At 57.5% G+C, this 19,869-nt stretch overlaps 1 protein-coding gene across 1 annotated transcript in view; it reads right to left on the reverse strand.

Annotated features, from left to right (window-relative positions):
- Window positions 1-19,869, reverse strand: part of GNG7 (G protein subunit gamma 7) — an 88,734-nt gene that overhangs the window by 67,652 nt on the left and 1,213 nt on the right. Inside the window, exon 2 of the mRNA XM_029915933.1 lies at window positions 5,769-5,824. The gene's annotated coding sequence lies outside the window, so the exon portion shown is untranslated. The remainder of the gene's footprint in view (window positions 1-5,768; window positions 5,825-19,869) is intronic.

Raw genomic sequence — 19,869 nt, forward strand, 5'->3', positions numbered from 1 at the left:
CCTTCAAAGGGTCAGAGACCTTCCAGAAGTGAGACTGGAAGCATGAGGGGGCCAGTGGAGGAGACCTGGTGGCCCTGAGAGCTTAGGGGGCCCCTTGCCGGCTGCTATCAGGACAGCAGGGGTCTCAGCCTGATGACAGAGACTGAACCCGGACGACAGTCCAGGCGAGCCCGGAGCCGGGCCCTTCCTCAGCCAAGCCTCAGCGAGAGCTCAGCTCCGGCCAAGCCCCGAGGCCCTGAGCACAGGCCCCGCCTGCAGAGCCGGGAGCGCATGAGCCCGTGGAGGTTTCACGGCCGCAGCCGCCAACATGCCTCACGTGACGGCGCCCCGTCACTTCCACGGTCAGTCTCCCTCGAGGGCTGCCCGTCTCGCTCGGAAACCCCGAGGCTCTGGGGAGTGGTGAGCCAGGAATGTGCACAAAGACCAAGACAGCTCCTCACTACAAAGCACGGGACGAGCCCCCGAAGGCCTCCCCTCCAGCTGCCATCACATGGGCGGGGACAGTGACGGAGAGAGCACTGCAGTGCAGCGTGTGGCGATCAGAGGCAGCCCCCCTGCACCCGCATCTCCTGCGCCTGCTCAGGCCTCCACCGGGCTGCTGTGGGCCCAGGAGCCCTCTGCCCCGGGGTCCCTCTCCCTGCCTCCACGCCCCACCTCTCAGGCTGTCCCTTACCGCCCCTCCCCCCGTCCTGTGTACCCCGCCCCGCCCCCGGGGCTCCTGCAGACAGATACGAGCAAGGAGCCCGGCAGGGCCCCGGCACACGGACGTCTGCTGACCGAATGAGTGAGAGGGAAGGGAAATGAGGAACCCACAAGCCCCTGGCTCCCTGACTCCAAGGGAATCAGGCCGAGAACGGGCCCTGGCGAGATGCGGGGGCCCCGTGCCCACCCCCGGCGAGGCCCCCCCTTCCTGTCCTGTGTGACTGTCACCCTGTGTGTGTTCTGAGTCAGAAGAGGTTGCAGTTTGAGGACTAGGGAACTGGTGCCTCATGCCCGCCCCGAGGCGGGCTGACTGGGCCGGTGGTTGCCCAGCAACGCGCACATGCCTGGACACGTGGTCCCCGCCCCTTGGGGCCACCAGGCTGCTAGGGCTCCAGCAGCCCCGCCCACGGGGCCCCTGCTCCGGTGATCTTGCACGTGAACCTCCCCGGGTCTGTGTGGTCAAAGCAGCAGAATCCGAGAGAAACCTGTGGTGCACCTTGGCCCGCAGGGTCAGGAAGACGGCTTGGGTGGGACCCAGGCAGTGACATGCATGGACAGTAACCCATGACCTTGACCCCCTTTTGGAGGCGAGAATCCTGTGCGGCAGGGACTTCTCGCCTCACCACGGTGGGCATGGGGCCAGGTCACTCTCGGGGGTGTCTGGGCACTGTGGGGGCAGAGCAGTATCCCTGGGCCCGCCGCTCAATGCCAGGAGCTCCCTGGTCGGTGGTGACTGCCGCAGCCCTCCCAGGACGTGGGCCTGTGGCCCCTGGGGCAGCCCCGGGGGACAGCCTGGGGTATCGAGTAGAGCTCACGTGGGAGCCACAGCGGCCCCCTTGGGAAGCACCCCGTGTCCTGTGTGCGGGATCAGAGCTGCGGGCTGCGGGGGGAGGGTTTCAGGCACCTCGGGCTGCAGCAGGACCCGGGGCCGCGTCCACACAGCACCCCTAACCACGCATGTGGCGTGGACGTTTTCTGCTGAGAAGGCAGCGGCAGCCCGTGACCTTCCGTGAGCAGAACATTTTAAGCTTTGGACTGTGGGTCTTGGCAGTTCTTCCAGAGAACAGCTTGTCCGCAGAAAGAACTGATAATAACGTGCATTTCCACACACGCCTGGGAGGGACTCGAGGCGGGAATGGGGAGGGGTGAGGCTGGGCAGCACTTGGACAGGCGGGCTGGGCCGCGGGCTGGGCTGCTCCAGGGCCGCTCTACAGATAAAAGGCTCCGGGCGCTTTGGGCAGGAATGTCCACCGGCTCCCGGAGAACAAGGGCGCGCAGAAAACACACTCAGCCGTCTGAAGGTCACGGAGCTCTGTCGTGCTCGACGCAGTGAGCAAGAAGGCTGGGGAGTGCGTGTCCTTGTCCGGGCGCTCCCCCCCACCTCCACCCTGGGGACATCGTGGCCCGCCACTCTGTGGGAGCTGAGCCGAGACCCTGGCCCCCACCCTCTCGCTGCTGCACCCTCAGCATGACAACTGGGGATGTCCCCAGACACTGCCCAGTGGCCCCTGGGGACAAGACCACCCCCACGGGAGAATTGCAGATTTACCCCAACACATCCTTTCCGCTGAGGCCCCATTTTGGGGGCCCATGGCAGCACTGGAGACGGCAGCTCAGACAATGTCCTGCCCAAAGGAAAGCTAGTGCCACGGTGGCCTGGTAAGCCCAGGTGACTCCCAAGGTGAAAGTCCAGCACCCTCTGGGGATGCAGCCCCGGCCCCCAGAGCTTCCAGCGGCTGGGAACCTATTAAAGACACAGTGTGAGGGACACCCTGCTCCCAGGAGGCCCTGGGCCACGTCTGGGGACATCTGTGGTCATCACACAGCCACTCTCAGCATCAGGGGGTGGGGCCAGAGATGCTGCTTGACCCCATAGTGCCCAGGCTGCCCCCAGAGTGACCCACCTGACTTCAGCAGTGCCAGTGGGGGAGGGGGGAGCCCACAATGGGTCTCTGGGTCCCACTAGCATGTCAGCTCGCTGGGACCAAGGGTCTCAGCCATGTGGTCACTGCCGTTTCTCCAGGGCCTGGCGCAGGCACACTCGGAAATCCCTGCCCAGGGAAGGGCTACCCTGTGCCCCGGCAGAAAGCACACCAGGGACCACATTAGAAGGTCTGACATGGGCCAGATTCCACACCTGGGGTGCCAGGGGGTGCTTCTGAGGGTTCGTGCCATTTAGGTGAGTCCTAAAGGAAGGGCTGTCTGGGGCCACAGCCACCAGCCACTGCTCCAGTGGGAGGGAATGTTCCAGAAGCCAGACTCAGTCCTGGAGGCGGGGATGCAGCAGCCAGGCTGCCCACCCCCAATCCTGTGCCTTCACTTCTGAGCTGCAGCCTCTGCTCTGGCCACTGGGCTGCACCCGGGTCCAGGGTGGGTTTGGGGCTGCAGGTGTGCAGGTGCCCTGAACCCCCAAGGTCACAGGCCAGTACTTCCCGCCTCCCTCCTACACCGGGGCGGAAGGGGCCGGCTGGGGCCCGGTCCGAGGAGGCTCTGGATCTGCGACGGGAATGAGGGTAGGGAGAGAGTGACCATGGGACTCTCGGTGCTGCAATGTCCTGGGGAACAGGGACAGGGTGCTCACAGGCGAGGGGAGGACTGCAAACACCCAGCGCCCCACTTGCACCCCGTGGACCTTCCCCGCCCTCTGGCGGCCGCCCGTGGGAACTGCAGCATTCTGGCCGAGCCCCACACCCCAGGAGAAACTCCCCAAACTCCTGGTCGTCCTTGAGCTCTGACATCTGCTGGAGGGCGGGGTCTGCAGCCAGGACAGGTGGTGGGACCCCTACTCAGTGACACCCCGGCTGCTCAGGTGGTAAACCCTGGCCAAGGCCTAGCGTGTCTGCGCCTGCAAGAGTGTCCAACAAGCGACTGCGAAATTAGCCCATAACTAGGGAAAGCCGGGCACCCCCCCATCGAGGGGCGCCTCCGTTGTGACACAGAGCTCCCCCTGGACCTGCCCACGGCGCACCTGCTCATGGCGGCACCCTCCGCCCCTCTGCGTGCTGCCCAGCGTTCCCCTGGGGCGGGGGCAGCAGACTCGCTGGAGTGTCTGCTTCAGAGATTTAAGTATAAAAGATGCAATCCGTACAAAATGCAGGTTAATTGCTTTTTGTCATCTTGAAATTTGGGGGCACGACAAACAAAACACGTCCCCCACGGGCACACCCACGGCGAGCAGAGGGAACGGCATGCTCGGAAAAGCATTCACAGCCTACGTGATGCACAGACGCCGGACAGCGTCCAAACGGAGAACGACAGGAAGTTCCAACACATGTAAGGAGAGTTCAAACACGTCGATCAGAGAGCCCGGCCGGGAAGGTCAGGAAAGGAAGGGCACAGCCAGGCCGCGCGCAGAGCACACAGCCGAGGGGCCACGGAGCCCCGAATGACCCGGACTCGGCAGCCCTGACCCGGCATGGCTGCCCCGGCAGGTGGCAAGCGTTCCGGGAGGGCGCGGGCGCTGTCAGAAGTGGCCCCGAGGGCACCGGAGTCTCCCCCTCCCTCCTGCACGCACAGCAAACCAACGCATGAGAATTTACCCCAAACGACAACCAGCCAAGGACGTACAAAGTTTGCACACAGACATCCATCCCAGAATATCGAAATGAAAAAAAGAAAAGAGAAAAGGAAAACAGAAAAAGACAATAAACACCCCCCAAACCCACCCAGAGACCAATCAAATCAGTTGTAAGACGACTTGAAATGCGGGACAGGGCGCCTGGGGGGCTCAGTCGGTTAAGTGCCCGACTCTTGGTTTCGGCTCAGGTCGCGATCTCAGGGTTGGTGGGTTTGAGACCCGCGTCGGGCTCTGCGCTGACAGCACAGACGCCGCCTGGGACTCCCTCCCTCGCTCCCGGCCCCTCCCCACTGGCACTGTCTCGGTGTCTCTCAAATAAACTTTCAAAGAAGAAAAGAGATGTGTTGTGATTGGCCTGGAACACAGGGCGCAGAGCCAGCGTCAGGAGAGGTGACGCACGCACGTTTACCGTCGGGGGGAGACGCCCACCGAGCAGACGGAGCGCGTCCTGGCTCTACAGTCACGCGTGCGGAACTTCGGAGGGACCCGGGGAGAACGCGCCCCAGGACGTCAGCAGGGCGGCGCTGGGCGGGGCCTTCAGGAAGGTCTGCTGCTCCTCGGCGGGTGCTCACCCTTCTTTAACAGGCCGGCGCTGTGAGCCGGGCCGCACACAGAAATCTGCTAGGGACTCGCTGGGCACCCACGCGTCATGCCCGCCCCAGGGCTCCCATCTCAGCTCCGGGTCTCCGTCCGCAGGGACGGCCCACGTCCACGGCCGGAGGAGTCCCCAGCCAGGGCGTGCAATCACCCCCCGCGCGGATTCCCTGGCGCGCATCCGCAGAGTCCCCACTCCCTCCCCGGGCCCCTGGCGGCCACCAAGCACCTCCCCGTCCCTGCAGATGGGCCTTTGCTAGAAACTTTGCTAGACGGACCCACAGGATGTGCGTCTTCAGGGACTGCCTCCTTCTCTGGCATTTTTTCTTTATGACTCAGGCACACACACAGTTTAGGGATATCCAACATCACGGAGACATCCAATCTCCCTCAAATTTATGGATAAATCAAACACACCCCTGATCCAGGTTCCATCGGCATTTCTGTTGGAGACCAGAGGTGGATTCTAAAGATCATACATGACAGGACAGACAAAGCCCCTGGAGGGCGGCGGGGACCTCCATGGGCGGGCGCGAGGGGAGACGGGCTGCCGCAGGCCAACTCCGCCTCCCCCGGCTCCCCTTCACGCCGTCCCTCCTCCTACACGACAGAAGCCACTCAACACCCTCTGGGAATGAGACTGACGGACGGATGGACGGAGTCAAGAGAGCAGGATCTGAGCCTTGGGGAAGAAGAGTGTCCCCGAGGCCACGCGGTACCTCCCAGCCGCCAGGACAGACGCCAGGTTTGAGTGACCCGGCTCTGGCCCTGCCGGCGGCTCCCCTGGGCCTCCCGCCTCACAGCAAGCCACCCTCCTGTCTCACCCCTGCCCAGAACGGCCAACCAAATGCCCCCTGGCCTTCGACGGTGGAGTCGAAAACATCGCAGCACTGACCTGTGCACGAGGCGTGGCTGTCCTCAGCGCTGGCTCGGGACCCGGACGTCCGCTCCCTGGAAGAAAAGCGGAACACTTCAGCGGACCGTCATTTGGCCGGAAACACGTGTTGGGCAGGGGCGGCGAGGAAGGGTCTGGAGCTCACGGTCAGACCATCACGAAGGCCTTGCGGCTGCTCTGCCAGACCCAGTGGCTCCCGGTGCAGAGGTGGGATGTGACCAATTTGCCAGAAAGGTGTTAGAAGTTTGCCAGGCCGTCCCTACTAAATTCCCCAAAGGCTCCCAAACCAAACTGAGGCAAGATCGTGTGCTCCTGTGACCCTTCATGCTTTATAAGGATGTCTGCCTTCGTCACCTGACCCTCGGGGTCCCTGGGGGGATGCGGTGGAGACTGAGTGAACCCCCCCGCACTCCGGGGTCCCCACCAAGTCACCTGGGTCTGCCTGCGGACACGTGAGGACCAAATGCGAGGTGGGACCCCAAATGCGAGGGCAGGACGCGGACCTTGGGGGCAAACTGGTGAAGGCTGAATAGAGGGGCTGGGCTCAGGCACTAGCACAAGCGTCACAGGTGTGCTCTGGCTCCGGGAGGCACAGCCTCAGGGGAGGCTGGGCCACGGGCGGGCAAGAATGCTCTTTCTTAATTAAAATTTTTTTTTCATTTTTATTTTAGAGAGAGAGTGGGAAAGAGGGACAGAGGGAGAGAGAGAAAGAGAGAATCCCTAGCAGGCTCCCCACGGCTTGATCGCATTTGAAACTCTCCTGAAAATCTAGAATTATTTTAAAATTAAAAGGTTATTTAAAAATAACTCAATTAGGGGCACCTGGGTGGCTCAGTCGGTTAAGCGTCTGACTTCGGCTCAGGTCATGATCTCACAGTCTGTGAGTTCCAGCCCCGTGCCGGGCTCTGTGCTGACAGCTAGCTCAGAGCCTGGAGCCTGCTTCAGATTCTGTGTCTCTTTCTCTCTCTGTCCCTCCCCCTCTCATGCTCTGTCTCTCTCTGTCTCTCAAAAATAAATAAAATGTAAAAAAAAAGTTTTAATAATTCAATTAAAAGATTTAGATGCCGGCTGCCTTTCTCAGAGTTCGAGGCCATTGGGTTGGCAATCCAGGGCCAGGATGGAGAACTGAAGTCCCCAGCATCCCCTGCGGGGGGCACTGCTGCCACAGCAATGCCCCAGACAGGGATGGGGAGGGGCTGGAGCCCGCTCCCCGCAGAGGCTGATGGGGGGCAGGGGGGGTGAGAACCAAGGGCCCCCCCGCCTGACCCTGGAGGGCTCACTTCACATCACTCACTTCAGCCTTCGGGGTCCGTCCACGTACATGATCGGTCAAATGTTTATTTCAGAATCCATTAATGACTCACGAGAAGGGCAAAGCTGTGCAGACGCCCCGGGCAGCCTGCGCCCAGCTCGAGCCGGCTGGGTCCCTACACAGCCAGGGGTTGTGGTCCAAACCGGGAAACTGACCGGTCACTAGGCATTGTTTCCTAAGGCCCTCTTACTGAGACGGGGCCCTCGGGCCACACGGGCACACGGTTCAGTGCTTTTTCCTATTTTCAGACTTGGGCAGCCATTACCACAACCGGTTTTAGGACTTTTTCATCATCCGTAAAGGAAGCCCCAACTCCCTCAGGAGTGACGCCCTCCCCAGCCCCAGGCCCCACGACCCCTTCTCGTCCGTGGACGAGCCTGTTCTGGATGGTTCTTCACGTGGACTCACACCCCGCGTGGCCTCTCGTGTCTGGTTCTCTCCTGGAGCATCGTGTGTTCGGGGTCGTCCGCGGGGCAGCAGGTGCGGGCGCCTCGCTCCTGCCCACGGCCCATCACATGCCCCTGCGTGGACGGACATGGCACATGCACCCCTCCCCCGTGTGGATGGACACGGCGCGTGCACCCCTCCCCCACGTGGACGGACACGGAGCCTGCACCCCTCCCCTGCGTGGACAGACACGGCGCCTGCACCCCTCCTCCCCCGTGTGGACAGACACGGCGCCTGCACCCCTCCGTTCCTCATGGACACCCGGGTGTCTCCACCTCCAGGCTCTGCTGCCGTGGGCGTGGCATCAGGACTCCTCTTAAAGATGCTTTCTCACGTCTGCCTTCACATGTAGCCACGGCAAATCTCCCCACCCCCAGTCCTTAACACCAGCCGCTGGCTGTCCTCCAGCCCTGGGACCTGAACTTGAGCTCTAGGGCGACCACCACAGATGCCCAGACCAGCTTGTTCGCGGGCCCACGAGACAGGCTGTGAGTCGCACCAGCTGGCGCCCGGCTGTCCCCATGACCTTTGCCCAGACAGAACCGCTGGGCTGTCACTTTCCCGAAGGCCCAGCGGTGGGGTGCGGAGGTGGGATCCCGCTACTCCAGGGCCTGCCGACCCCACGCAGACCCCGCCCGAGGCCCTGCCAGGGAGCACGAGAGAGATGCCTCGGACACCATGCGCCGACGGGGACATAAGCCACACCTGGAAACAGACACCGCTCATGACAGCGGCCACTGGGGCACCGGCGTGGGAAGGGCTCACTTGTCCTGGGCCACAGTTCTTACAACCCGGGACCCCCGTCCTGTCCACGTGCTTCCTTTTTCCTTTCTTTTCCTTTAAGTTGAGATATGACTCACCTACCATAAAAGTCACCCTCTCAGTGTCCAGCGGCTCTTAGGATATTTGCCAGGTTGTGCGGCCACTGCACTAACTGCAGGACGTGGTCGTCACCCTCCGAAGAGACCTTGTGGCCACCAGCATCGCTAGGATCACGTGTCCTGGGAGAAGGGAGACCCCAGCGTGCCTGGGTAACCCCTGGGGCGCTATGTGGAGCCCGGAGGACCCGGAAAGACCACTCGGCCCCTGCAGGGCTGCAGGCCGTGGGCCACTTCCGGCTCCAGCCTTGCCTGAGTAATGGACGGGCGGGAACCCTACCGCACGCCTATGGGATGGGCTCAGGGAGCCCCTGTTCTCAGCTGCTGCCAGCAGCTCCATTATTATTTTTTTTTTACTGTTTTTATTTATTTTAGAGAAAGAGAGAGAGAGAGAGCATAAACAGGGGAGGGTCAGAGAGAGACCCAGGCTCCAGACTCTGAGCTGTCAGCACAGAGCCCAATGCGGGGCTTGAACCCACGAACCGTGAGATCATGACCTGAGCCAAAGTCGGACGATTAACTGACTGAGGCCCCCAGGCGCCCCAGCAGCTCCATTATTTATCAACGTGATAAAGGATGACAAAAACACGCAGCTCACAAACCAAGGGTGCTCTGCGGTCTTCTGCCATTAATTTCCGGGTGCGGGGTTTCTGTCTCCCTCATAATTCTGGAGGGGCTCAATGCACCTGCAGCCCAGTATCTCCAGTGAGCTGGGTCATGGGCAGCGGGACCCTTAGCTCCCAGACCTGGAGATCCGAAACTGCCAGAAACAGGGCCGTGAAAGCGGGTGTTAGGGGAGATGACACGTGGGCTTCTCTGAGGGTCTGTGCCCAGCCGGACACACGAGCCCAGAGCGGCTGCCGCCCTGTATCCTCCCGGAGGCAAACCCCTTTTCTGGCAGGACCCTGTCACCAACCTCCTGGGCCAGGGGCGGGGCAAAGACTGAACCCGAATGTCAATGAGGACTTTGGATAATGGTCACGTATCAATATTGGCTCATCGACTGCAACCAGTGGGCCCCATCGAAGCAAGATGGGGGCAACGGGGGACGTGTGGAGGGCAGGGGGTGTGCGGGAGCTCTGTTCTCTCCATTTTTCCATAACCTAACACTACTCTAAAAAGCAGTCTATTAAGAGAAGATCTGGAAGAGACAAATTAGGAGAATTCTGATTTTAGAAAGGAGGAAGGGAGGGGGGAGGGGGAAGGGGAGAGGGGAGAGGGAGCCCATCTTAGACCAGATGATCACTAAGTGCTCCCATTTCACCAGAGATTGCTTCAACGAGCTGTTATGAACCAGACCCAGAGAGAAGCTGGGTCAGTCTAGGCCAAACGCACTGCCTACTTCACCCCCCCCCCCCCCCCCCCCCCCCCCCCCCCCCCCCCCCCCCCCCCCCCCCCCCCCGCCACCGCCCTGCAGCCTCTGCAACTATTATAACAATACAATAAGGTGAGGCTCAGACTCTCCTGCTGGCTCAGGCCAGGATGAACCTTACCCGGGAGCCATCTGCCCCGCCCCCCAGCCCAGGGACCACTGCAGTCCCAGGAGTGGGTCGGACGAGACCCCCAGCACAGTCAGTCCCAAACCAGCTCCCTCTGGTCACTCCCAAATCCCATTCGGCCAACGGACAGCATATTGTGGCCGGGGAGGGGGAGCTGGTTTCTGCAAGATGGCACCAAGCGGTACCCTGCCCCTTCCCTGCCCGAAGGGGCGCAGCGGGTCACTGTGGCACAGTCCCGGAGAGCAGGACTCCTGCTGGCAGCACTGACCCACCTGCCCACCCCACCTAGACCTGCGGCCAGCCATCACCTGTGCTAACGGTGAGCACTGAGCAGCACTGGACTCGTCATGTTCTTGGTTCCCAACATCTGTCGGCCTGGGACAGACAGTCTGGGAAGACACGAGAGCCCAGCGGAAGGGACCCAGGGGATCCAGCAGAGCGGCAAGGGTGAGTAACCGAAGCCTCTGGAATTTTGCACAACGTAAATGCCAGCACCCCCTTTCTGCCTTATCTCCTTCCCTGTGTCTCTCCCTCCACCCCCGGCACCACTGACTCTCCGTGGGGGCCATCTTGGGTGGCGCCCCTCAACCCCACCCACGCGATGCCAAGGGCACCCCATCGTGATGACCGCTAGCCCAGCAGGGACCCAGCATTCGGAACAGGCAGATCTCCCCCTGCCTGGGCCACAGTTCACGTCTCCGGGAACTGAGCGGGTGGGACACGGGCATCGGAGCCCCTGCCTCCCCACACTGACGCCCCACCCCCTCGGGTGCAGCAAGGCACCGGCCTCCAGGGAGGCTCCACAGAGCCACACAGCCGCTGTCCTTCATGCACTCGCGGCTGCCATCACCCCAGCCTTCCCCGTCACCACAGCAGCCATCTAAATATGTCACCCTGACGAGGCTCTGATTGCAAATGAAGGGGGGGGAGGAGGAGCCTGCGGGAGTGTGGGGTGGCATGGGGGTGGGGGACAGGAGGTGACACGGCTGATGGCGGGCTCTGCCAGGACCAGTCCAGGTCAGGTGCCATCACACCCCTGATCAGACAGGACACGGGGCACCACCGTTCGCTTGACCCCAGGGTTAAAGGTCTCTGGGAGCCGAGCACAAGGCGGCGGCTGGAATGCTGGTGCTCTTCCATCTCAGGTCCGTGGCGACCCTGGAGGTCCTCCCGACCCTCCTCCACCCAAACCAGATGGGGGGTCACCTGCTTCGTGCCATCAGGCCAGGACCGCTGCGGTTTCTTCTACGGTCACATGTGGGCAGGGATCTGACTCAACTGTTCTCCAAATAATTATCACAGGGTCTTGCCCACCCCCAACCTGGCACTGCAGACATGGGCTGGGTGGTTCTCTGTGGGGCGTCCCTGGCCCACACCCCTCGAGGTCAGAAGCCCCCCAGTCGTGGGGGTCAGACACCCCCAGACACTGCTCCGTGTCGGGGGGCAGGGTTGCTCCCCTGTGCAAGGCAGCGCCCATCAAACCCACACTGCCTGGGACTGTAATACATGGAGGGACAGGCACCTGATTTAGGAGAGGACCAATCTCTGACCAAGAAAGAAAAGAAAAGAAAGAGAAAACAAAATGTGTAAAAACACATTTGTTTTCCCACTGAAAATTAAAATAGCTACACCGAGTCCCATGGAGAGGGGCTGGGTGGGGACAAATATTCTTACATCTGAGAGGCAGCACTGCCAAACACTGTGTCCTGACTTCACAGCTTCTGGAGGCTTCTGCCTCAGTTTCCGGATCTGCAGCGCAGAGATGACAGGAGAACTTACCCCGTGAGTATTTTCCAGATTAAATAGCTGAACATACATAATCGGCTTACGGCAGCGGCTGACACCGTTAGCAGTCTGTAACTGCTCTAGGGGCGTCGGAGCGGCTCAGTCGGTTAGGCATCTGCCTCTTGATTTTGGCTCAGGTCATGATCTCACGGTTTGTGGGTTCGAGCCCCGCATCGGGCTCTGTGCTGACAGCTCAGAGCCTAGAGATGCTTCCATCTCCTCTCTCTCTGCCCCTCTCCTGCTCCCTCTCTCTCTCTCAAAATAAATACTGGGGGAAAAAGAGCTTCCCTATTATATAATTTGTATCACATAAAAAGTTACACGCCACAACTGACAAGCCCAGGGCCCGGCCCTCCGGGGAAGGGCCAGATGGTGAATGTCTCCGGCTTTGTGGGTCAGGTGGTCTCTGTCGCTATGACTCAACTCGGCTGCAGTGGACAGACGGGTGCGGCCACACGCCAACAAAACTTTATTTACAGGGGCGCCTGGGGGGCTGAGTCAGTTAAATCTGCGACTTTGGCTCAGGTCATGATCTCACCATTCATGAGTTCGAGCCCCACGTCGGGCTCTGTGCTCACAGCTCAGAACCTGCTTGGGATTCTATGACTCCCTCTCTGCCCCTCCCCCGCTCACACTCTGTGTGTGTGTGTGTGTGTGTGTGTGTGTGTGTGTGTGTGTGTGAAAGATCAATAAACATTAAAAAATATATTTATAAAAAGCAGGAGGCCTGGATTCAGCCCACAGGCAGTAGTTCGTGACCCCTAGAACAGAAGTCTATTAAAACATGACACTAGGGGCGCCTGCAGTGAAGCATCTGACTTCAGCTCATGTCATGATCTCACAGTTTGTGGGTTTGAGTCCCACGTCAGGCTCTGTGCTGACAGCTCGGAGCCTGGAGCCTGCTTTGGATCCTGCATCTCCCTTTCTCTTTGTCCCTACCCTGCTCTCTCTGTCTCTCTCTCTTTCAAAAATAAACATTAAAAAAGGTTTTTTTAAACATGGCACTATATTTAGCCACAAATTCCCACACGTAGCCAGGCACCACGGCAGAGACAGCAAGCCCGTCTCATCCTGAAGCCAGCCCCCGGGTCTCATGGAAAAGCTCCACGCTGCCCCTGACTGTCACCCAGCAAAACTATCTCCGACTACCCTGCAACACAAAACACTCACGACCACAGAGGGGCCACTTCTGCTGTGGGCCGGAAGGTCACCTTGGAAAAAATCCATCACCCGACCTGCTGGTAAATACCTCGTCTTCATCAGCTGGCTAGAACTTTGGCTGCGAAGGGCACCCTAAATGTCCAGGTCTGGTGAGCAAAATTGCCCCGGCAGTGCCCCCAATGACCCCACCCCCCGAGCGGGCTGGGTTTCTGTCCTCGGAAAGTCTGAGAAGCCGCCACAGTGCAGCGGGGCTGTGAATGTCACGTGGGGGTCCTGGATGAAGTTCGGGGCAGAAAATGAGAATCAGGGGGAAAGCAGGAAGTCCCAAGTACGGAGTGCGGTTAATAGCGACACAGGGACACGGGCCTATTAACATGACGGGGGCGCCGCGCCCCGGCCGTGGGCCTCGTGGGAGCCCCGCGCCGCCTTCCCACTACATCCGGGGATCTGAAACTATTCTGAAGTGAAAGTTTACTGAACAAGAGAAAAGAGTGACGACAGGCAATTAGCCGCGATGCTGGGGAACGCTTCAGAGTGCGAATGGGGGAGCACTGAGTCCCTGTGACAGCGTCTAATAATGACATGATTACATAAAAGCTAGAGAAGAAAGACGCTAAAAACAGGACATGCTAATCAAGAGGGGAAGTTTGATCTCCTGACAGGAAGGGGGGCGGGGGAGAAGGCGGCTGAGCGGCCTGGGTCCTGCTGGGTCTGCCATGGGCAGCTGCACTCGCCCAGGAGGTCAGGGCGCCCGGCAGCGCTCAACCAATGGCTGCCGCGGATGCAGCCAGAGCCTGGGCCTGGAGGAGGGCAAAGGTCTTATGGATGGAGAATTCTGGAAAATAAAAGGGAAGCTGTGGGCCAAAGAAAGAAAGACAACTAACAACTAATACTGTATCCTGGTCTTTGCAAATTTCCCTATTAGATACTTCCATCTACACCAGGGCTTCTCCCCCTCCCGCACAGACATTCAGAACCGCTTCCTTCTCTGGGGGCGTCCCAGGGGCTGTGGGGCCTGAGCAGCACCCCTGGCCCCACCCCTTCCGTCGCCCAGCGTCCCCCGTGGGGCGGAATCGCCCCAGATAAGAGCACTGTCCTACAATACCTACCAATCTACATTCCACCCAGAAGCAGAATCATTACCCTTGCTCTCCAGACGGGCAAACTGAGGCTCGGAGAGGCGATGAAACCAGCCTGAGGTCACCAAGCTAGAGAAGGGGATAGTCATGAGCGTCGAATACCGCTTCTAAGGAGGAGAGGCCTCTGAATTGGGAAGGAGGCAACGCTGATCTATCAGAGGCCGGAGACCAAAGTTGGCCACCCTGGCTTTGTAAATAAAGTTTTATTCAAGCGCAGCCTTGCCCATTCACTCACACACCATCCAAGGCGCCTCTGCACCCCCAGAGGCAGCTGGAACAAAGGCCTGTGGCCTGTAAAGCTGAAAACGCTTACCCTCTGGCCTTTACAGAAAGGCTGCTACGCCTCACAGAGAGCCTCCGTCACCACCCCGCGGCCCCGCAGTCCAAGCGCCCCGGGAATATACCGCGGAAGGGATGCGGACGACACAGGCAGCCTCCCCGGAAGTGAAGCTAGTTTGGCCGGGTTCTGCCTGGTTCTGGCCCAGGGGGCCCGCCCCTGTTCTCCTCCTGGGCCAGGGGGGCCCGCCCCTCCCCATCCGCCTTCCAGGGAGCGCGTGTCATCGTGGGTGTGCGGGACTGTCGGGTGAGTGACAGCTGGCAGGGCGCCAGCCCGTGTGCCTTGGAGGCCCCGGTGCGTGGGCTGCGCTGTCACCTCCACCCTGCTGTCACGTGGGACAGAGCGGAGGCTTCTGCTCCGAGCTCGTGTTCGCCCGACTCTGCGGGGCAGCCCGCAGCCTCGAAGGGTGAGGCGTCCTGCGTGGCGAGCACTGGTGCCCAGCTCAGCCTCCCGGGGCTCCAGCTGCCTCGGCACAGCTCTGGGCCCTGCTGCTGAGACCCACAGAGCGTTCTGGAATCTGAAGATCACCTCGCTCCACGTTTTCTCCCCCAGCACCAGGGGCGGGTCATGCTCTGGGGGAGGGGGTGTCCTGGACACTCTGGGGGCGGAGCACCCCTGGCTCCACCCCCCGATGCCGGGACCACTCCCGTCGTCCCCAGATTTTGGCCGATGGCAAATACGGAAACTGTAAAAGGAGCTCCTAGATGTTCACGCCGGACTCGAGGCGGAAGCTGGGGGCTCGGGGCGCCACAAAACCAAAACTCCAGGGCGGCGACCCTGAGGTCTTCAGGCATTCTGTGCCCGACAAGCTCCAAACACACGGGCTGGTGGGTCCTCGTTTTCCGCAGCTTGTGCACTTCCGGATCTGGTCCTCAACGACTGTACGCACTTCCCGGCGGCCGTAACTAGTGACCACAGGCCGGACGGCTTACAATTAACCACAGGGACTTGGCTCCCAGCGCTGGAGGCCAGAAGCCCCCAGCCCAGGCCTGGTCAGCAGTGATGCTGCTGGAGCAGGGAGGCCCAAGGCCACCCCTCCATGTGCCCCAGACTCCGGTGGCTCTGAGCCCCACATGGCCAGGAGTGACCAGCTGTGTCCTTCAGAGGAACCACAATGTGCTCCCGGGTGACCTTCACTCCCCTTCATTCCAACATGCTTTTCTGACTCACGGCCACCTCCCGGGGACTGTGTGTGGGAACGAGTCAGGCCCGGGGACATTCCTCCATGAGGGTGGAGGGGGGAGCATGCCACCCTCTAGTGGCCCGTCCTGGGGTCACAAGGAGGAGGTGGACCCCAGCAAAAGCAGGTAGTGACAATGGGGGTTCCGGAGAGATGACACCTGGCTCGCCGGATGGGGGCACCTCTCCCAGCCCCACTGTCACCACATGGCAAGTGGCCTGATGCCATCAGCTCTTCCAAGTATCCTGAGGAGCCGGGAGGTCTTTTACTGTAAAATCTCCTGATGTTTTAATGTTGGGAATAACTCAAAGTTTAAAACCACTGGGTTCTGGCTCAGCCAGGGGGTCAAGGTCAACACCAGGAGCAGTCAGCCCTGTGGACAGCATGTGCCCCTCTGTGTGGTCTTACCCCAAAACCACAGCCCTCGTCTGACTGGGAGAAAACGTCAGACAAGCCCAGATCAGGGATGTTCTCTAAGACTCCTGAGCCGTCTCTGCACGACTGTCCAGGCGTGAGAGACAAGGAAAGTCAGAGAAACTGTCTGAGCCTCGAGAAGCCTGAAGGAGACATGACAACTAATGTCATGTGGGGTCCTGGGTGGGGTCCTGGGGCAGAAAAGACATGTTTTCTGGGAAATGGGAAAGAGTAAGGAAGTCTAAATAAAGTATGGACTTTAGCTGATCATAACGTATTGATACTGGCTCAATAATTGTGACAAACACATCACACTAACGTAAGATGCTAATTCCAGGGGACGCTGGGTGTGGGCCGCGTGGGAACCCTCTATACTGTCTTTGCAACTTTTCTTTAAATTCAAAACTATGCCAGATAACTTTATTTGATAGTCAGGTTTGCAGACTGCAAACTAGGTGCACTGCCGTGACACATCACAGAGTATTTACTATTGCCTTTTACTCTGCTATTAAAGGCTCGATTTGGGGGCTTCTGAGTGACAACGTCGGTTAAGGGTCTGACTTCGGCTCAGGTCATGATCTCGCAGTACATGAGTTCAAGCCTAACATCGGGCTCTGTGCTGACAGCTCAGAGCCTGGAGCCTGGTTCGGATTCTGTGTCTCTCTGCCCTTCCCCTCTCATACTCTTTCTCGCTCGGTCTCTCAAAAATGAATAAATGTTAAAAAAATTTTTTTAAAGATTGGTCTTCCAAATTCAGTGGGCTTGTTCTCAAAAGTGACCATCAGAGAAGTAGAAATACACAGCCGCGGTAAGTTTTTAGGTAAAATTGCTGGGACGGTCGCGCTCCCAGGCATGGGGACAGGGTTTCACCTATGGACCAGCAGACACAGGTACCAGGGCAACGGCACAAATAGTTGAAAGGTGTTGGAGCCCCTTGGAGGGCACGGGCCCAGCCCTTCAATGGTGCAGAGGGGCACAGAGGCTCCCCCCCACAGCAGCCTCTCAGCCAAGGAGGGCCTCCAAACGATGTCGGCGGACACCACTCACTCCCAAGCGGCGTCAGTGACCACAGCTGCTGTCCGAGCTGGGGCTCTGAGGATCCTGACGCCACTTTACCCTCATGTCAATATGGCTACAAGGTCAGGAACCGCTCCCTTTCTATCTCAGTTAAGGAAAAAAAATCTGTGTGTGTTTGTTTATTTTAAGCCAAACAAAACATAAAAACACTGCCCAAAGCCAGTAAAAGGAAAGGAAGAATTCAAACAGGTTTAACTCCAAAGCTCACAAAGACAGAGATTTGGTATGACCTGGTGGATCTCCCCTGGAGACACTGGAGGCACCCCTGGCGTGGCAGGTGTGTGGCCAGGGATGCTGCTCTATCCCTACAGTACCCAGGATGGCCCACAAACAATGACCCAGTCCCGGTGTCCACAGTGCCAAAGATGTGAGCCCTTGGTGGCCAGGGAAGAGCAATCGTTTATCACACATCCAGACCCATATGTGCTAACAAACCCTACAGGAAATCCAAGACATTTATCAAGAACTGCAGACAAGTACATCAACTAGCACAAGCCATCTGAGTTACAACATTTTCTTGAAAAGATACATTTGTACATGTACTTGTATGTGCAAAGGAAAAGAATTCTAGAAGAAAACACCAGAACTGTTAACAGTTACAATGGCCAGTAGGATTGAGGGGTGGGAGGTTTATTCTTTATCTTATGTCCTTACATGTAATTTGAAATTTCATTTACCATGAGCATAACTGATAAATCAAACATGAATTCCACTAACTGGGGATTTGATTATATTAATTACCTAGCCCAAAATGTCAAATAGTGCCTAGGTTGAGAAACCCAGATGCATAGAAAATATAATTCAAAGAAATGACCACTGAAGAAGTGATATGTTAAAAATGACTTTCCCAGAGAAAGGAAGCAGAGAAATGGGAAACATGAGAAAGCGTCATGATAAGAGGGAAAAACAAAGGCAACCATCAATACAGACCAATATGTAAGACAGAATGAGTCAGTCACAGCTGGGGATAGGAGACGGCATCCAAAGTATGAAATCAAACCAAGTAGCAGCTCTGGACTCCCCCATAGGAAACATAAGAATCAATTTCAATTCAAGTGCACAGCCCAACCCATGCTTTAAAGACTGTCCCATAAAGATGGAGTCCATGTACAGCTGAGCTCCAGGAATCTGCTTCCCAGAAGGCAGTGGTACAGTCACATGCAGTCAATGAACAGGCTGTCCCATACACAGAAGGAGCCTAGTGCCTCCCACAAAAAGCAGGTATCATACAGAACACCTCCACACATAACTTACTGTGTGTTGGCCACCAGCTTTCTAAAAAACCAAATTTGAAGATTTTAGCTCTGGGCTTTTGCCCTCTGTAAGTAGCTCCTTAATGATAAAGAGAAAAATGTAGGTATTTTTCCCTCTGCCATTTTTATTTAACACTCTATCGTTGGGATTTTCTAAGTATTCTTTGGAAGCAATTTTCTAACGACTCCTCATATATTTAATGTACCATAACTGATGTACCAATTTCCTTACTATCGAGTATTTAGACTGTTCCCAATTTCTGCTTTATAAATAATGCTAAAGCGAACATCTTTATGCTTGTCTCTAATTGCTTTATCAGTATACATTCTTACAGATGGCATTATGGGATCAGAGAGAATTAAATATTTTTAAGATTTTTAAAAACACACTACTAAGTTATTGTTGGGAAAGATTACACCATTTTATACTATCCTTCTGTCCATACCCTCATCAACACTGGTATTATTGTTTATTACTTCTCACCTACTTTAAAGGTGAAAAATGGAATCTTCTTCGTTTTTCTTTTTTCAATAAACTTTTTACTTTGGAATATTTTTAGATATGCCGGAGAGCGGTAACGACAATTCAGGCAGTTCCTGCTTCTCTTTATGTTGACAACTCACATAGCCAGAGTGTATTTGTCACAACCCAGACATCAACATTGCTACGTTATTATTAACCAAACTCCAGAATTTATTCAGATTTCACTAGTTTTTCCACTAATGGTCCTTTTCTATTCTAGGATGCCAGCTAGGATACCACACATTTATCACACTTTCTATTTGTTGTCCCTAATTCCTAGAACCACCTTATAAACTAAGGTTTTAACACCTCCGTTGTGCTGATCTGATGAGGCTTAAGTGACTCGCCAAAGCCACACACCTGGTGAACAGCGGGCCCTGATGCAAGCCACACATGAAAGACTCCAGATCCAAAAACACCGCAAGCCGGCCTTCCTCTGTTTCATCCCGTCCTCACCTGCTCGGAAGTGCAAAGCCTGGTCTCTAATTCCCCAGTAACAAACCAGGTGATCCGAACAAGGTGATATAAATGACAGAATTAAGTCATTTATTCTTCCCTTCGAATAGCCATGCTGGGAAACCATTTTAAAGCAATATGCCATCTTGTGACCTCTCTGGATGTCAGAAATCACTTTTGGAGAGAGAAAAAAAATCTTATACCTGAGAAATACGGTCCCAGGACTTGGCAATGATATCTCCCATTCAATCAAAATCGCCCTGTTCCTGTGGCGCCACTGACCTCACTCACCCCCACGTGACCTCTGGCTGGGTGGGAGTTCCCCTGAGGCGGTCCCCTAGAGATCCCCAGACTCCTGGTCCTTGCGCCTGTGCTCGGACCTGCCCCAGGGCGGGCAGGACCTGTGCTTGCTCCTAACCTCGAGAAAGTGGCAGAGGCGATGGGAGGTCACCTCCACGATTATCGGACATGACAAAGTAACTCCCGTCTTGCTAGCAGACTGTCCCCTGCCTGCCTACCAACCAGCAGCCAGAAAACTGAGCGTGGCCTCCAGGCAACAGCCAAGAAGCACTTAACCATGCCAGCAGCCACAGGAGTGGGCTTGGAGGGACAGCCTTTCCCAGTTAGGTCTACACCCCAG

Source organism: Suricata suricatta, chromosome 12 (assembly GCF_006229205.1).
Source record: "Suricata suricatta isolate VVHF042 chromosome 12, meerkat_22Aug2017_6uvM2_HiC, whole genome shotgun sequence".
Taxonomy (NCBI): Eukaryota; Metazoa; Chordata; class Mammalia; order Carnivora; family Herpestidae; genus Suricata; species Suricata suricatta.